The sequence below is a fragment of the Ixodes scapularis genome, unplaced genomic scaffold (genome assembly GCF_016920785.2).
Source record: "Ixodes scapularis isolate PalLabHiFi unplaced genomic scaffold, ASM1692078v2 ptg000105l_1___fragment_1__unscaffolded, whole genome shotgun sequence".
Taxonomy (NCBI): domain Eukaryota; kingdom Metazoa; phylum Arthropoda; class Arachnida; order Ixodida; family Ixodidae; genus Ixodes; species Ixodes scapularis.
Genome location: NW_024609912.1, coordinates 451322 through 454960, shown reverse-complemented (window position 1 = coordinate 454960; position 3639 = coordinate 451322). Strand labels below are relative to the sequence as shown.

The 3639-nt window shown below is 51.9% G+C and overlaps 1 pseudogene; it reads right to left on the bottom strand.

Annotated features, from left to right (window-relative positions):
• Positions 1 to 226: 226 nt before the first annotated feature.
• On the bottom strand, positions 227 to 3421 carry LOC120839815 (annotated as a pseudogene).
• Positions 3422 to 3639: the final 218 nt, after the last annotated feature.

Below are 3639 nucleotides of genomic sequence, written 5' to 3'. Positions count from 1 at the left end.
GCTGTCGTTTGTACAAGACATACACGCACGCACAAGGTGTGATATCAACGGGTCCGTCAATGCGATCTAGGGGAATGACGAAGAAGAAGAGGGAGGACCCCTAGACACAGACACCATATTGACGAGGGTTGCCGAAGCGTACAAAAACAAACGAATTGAGGTGGGCGACGAGCTTCACCCTCCGATTGAGGAAGTGGTTGAAGACCCCCCCCCCCCCTCCCACCTTCCCACCTCAGTGGAGACGACGAGAAGGAAGGAGTAGAAGAAGAGGTGGAATACTAACAAGGAATGCGTAGAATGTTGGCGATCCTCGTCATCAAGTGCCTGTTTCTACGGCGCTCTTTGACGGAATTGCCGGCGTCGGTTCCATGTTTAAAATCCGAGCGAACGATCGGAGGTTTCAAATACTTGTCGCGGATGGTCTTGACTTCGTCGTTGGTCGGTCCGTAAAACATATTGTCAGGCTTGTATTTTTTCAGATCGTCACGCATGACGAGCGCCTCGATGGGCGACACGTCGAGATTTTTACGGTTCAATAGAAATTCTTCCATACTCTGAAAATCGTTCAAGTGCATCCCGTCTTCCATGCTAGACAGGTTGAAATGACAGTCCTTCAAAGTGCGACAAAACGCGGCTTCCGTCTTACACGCGCCCTCGACGCACTTGAACGCCTCGGAGCCCGCGTCCTCGTCCCGTCCGAACAGAATCGGCTTCAGTGTGCGTTTCGCTTCGGTCAGTTCTTCGGCGACCATCGGCATCAATTTGTCAATCTTGATGGAAAACCCCCTTCTGTTTACGATCAGGCGCTTAAGAATAACGTACAGGACGTCTTTATAACTGCTGAAGGTGTTTTCGTTTTCGGACACGTAGCTTTGCAGCTTTCCCACTGTGCGATCCACGTTTTCGAGACCGCCCATCGATGGCACGATGTGGTCGAGTAGAATGCGGCAGAGAGCGGCGCCAAGTTTCTCCTGGGCCTCGTCGAACATCAGGTTGGGATTGCCCAACAGCCAACGTTGCGTGGGTATGCTACGCGGAGCGGAACAGAGCTCGGTGGCGAACGAATCTTCGAGTATGTTGAGATAGTCCCCGCCCGTAATCTGCTTCAACAGCCGACGGCCACTTTTGTCCATGTCGAGAATCGGGATTTTCCTCTGGATGACAAAGCGAATTTCCTCTGAATTGTTTCTCAACGGGGCGGCCATTCGCTCTTCCGAATTGTACGTGAAAAAGTTGGAATGCAGGGTCCGCACCAACTTGCTGTCCTTTCCGAACAGGTGACGCAAAATCCCGAGAAACAACGACTTTCCGTTCGCGGCCTCGCCGTGCATGAACATGAGCTGCTGGCCGCTGTAATCGGTGGAGAGACCCAGGGCTAAAAACTCTAGAACCATGCGCGCCTGTTCGGATGATCCAAACAATTCAATGAGCATCGTCCACATAAGCTCATCCCACGTCAGTTGGGAACACACGAACGAAATCGGACCCCCATCGTCGTCGTGGGCGCTCGGCTTCAGGGCAGTGTCCATCACGGCGTTGTGTAAACCCGGGTGCCTCTTCAAAAGAAAGCGGAGGGACACGATGTAAATGACGACGCAGCAATACAGACTGCTCTTCGAGGACGTGCCATGTTTCGAAATGCATTCGAGCTTGCTCTCCGCGTTGCGCATTATCTCGTTCATGTCCCCTTGCGTGGGCACGTCGTCCGGACTTATCTGGGTGTCATCGTACTTGGGCTTCACGTCGAAGTATTCCTGGAACTTCTTTGGCGGCGATTCTCTACACATTTCCTTCAAGAAGTTATCCATAAACTCCTCTGGATCGGAAAACTTGCTCCTCTTTTTGAACACCCGGTCGCTCATCGCCTTTATCACCGCAAACACTTCGTGACCCAGTTTGTTGTTTTTGAACACCGACCAAGCATTCTCGATCGTTTTGCACAACAGCTGGAACCGGTAGCGAAACCTGCCTCGAGTCGGAATCACTTCCACGTAGTAGTGGTCGACCTTTTCGCCGACGCCCAGAGTCAAATCGCATTCGCTGCGCACGGTACACACTTGGTCCGGGCTCCAGGCCACGTAACGCTTGTCGTACAAGTCGTACGTGTCCCCGTTCGGCAACACCAAGTGTCTGTTGCTGGTGAGCTTTATCGAATGCGTGTTGGCTGCTCCTGGCTGTAGGTACCTGTGTAGATTAGAGAAATCCAACTTGCGCTCTCTTTGATTCGTCAACTCTAGTAAAACTTCGTAACACAAATTGAACGGACTTACGTCCTCTCTCCACGACTCAAACTTGAAGCACGTCTTTATGGCCACAGTTTCCAAGTCCGACAACAGCGTGCTGGGCTCATTGGGCATCATTGTGCCCGTAGTTTCGTTGTATTTAAACAGATCGTACCTACCCGACCCCTTGTTGAGCATCAAAGTGCAGATCTTGTTGGTTTCGAGCAATCGCTTTATGTATTCGCTGTAAACAAACCGTTTAAGGCCGAATCCTTTCGCCAGCTCCTTCAAGAGCCACCTGGACGTCTCCTCGTCCTCTTTAGTCATTGTGAAAAGCGGTTCGGATTGAATGCGGAACACTTTTCTCGGCAAATTCAACGGCTTATGTTCGACGTTACTCGCAGAAGAACTGCGACCGTCAGAGCGTTTCCTCTTTTGTGCGACGTATTGCGTTTTGGGCGGAACGGGTATCAAGCGATTGGTTCTGTCCCGGAGAAAATCCTTGTCCTCGCTGTCGTCTTCTGAGCTCTCGCCGTCGTCGTCTCGCAAACCATCCGCGGATGTGTATTTCCAGAGCCAGGCCACCGCGCGATCGTAATGGTATTTCGGGTTCTCTTTCATTCTGGGCTGGAACTCCCGAGACAAAACGCGATTCGCAGCCCCGTGGTGTAATTCATGGGGCTGGCTATTATCAACAATAACTTGTTCCAATGGTCACGCTTTTTCGCGTAATCCGCCAAAAACATCAGCTTTAGCAACGCCCACTTGAAAATGAATTCCAGAATAGCCACCGTGGATTTGGACTCACCCTCGTTCACGTAAATGCCGTCGTACGCTTTTGCCAATTTGATGCATGTCGTAAGAGAATTCTCGACGACGTTTTCGCCCGGAGAGGACGGTGTGCCCGTGGGATAAATTATCTCAAGGCCGCCGCTTTCGTCGACCTCGACTTTACCAAACCCCTCGTCGTGGGGGTGCAATACGCTGTCCTCGTCCATCTCCTCGTCCGAGCCCCGTTCGGAAACCACGCCCACGCCCTGATTGTACTCTACAGCCCCTCTGTCCTCTACGGTCACGTCGTCCGATTCGACGTCGACGTTGTACGTCACACTATTTACAATTATAATGCAATTAAATTCAACACTATTTACGTACTCGTAAGCGCTCGCGGCGTCAAACCTTTTGCTTCCGTACACAAATCATGAATTGGTTTGCTCCGGTAGAAATGTCAAAGTCCGGCCAATCCTCGGGAACAGCCTCGGCGAGTAGCTCGCGCACCGGCGTCAAGAGTCGGTTTCCGTTGCGCGGCGGGTCGTCCACGAACGCAAAGTTTGTGCAGTGTACGTGCCAACGTACCACGTCCGCGTCGCCTGTGGTTTTCGTCCGCTTCGTCAATACGACTTCCACTGAAAACGTA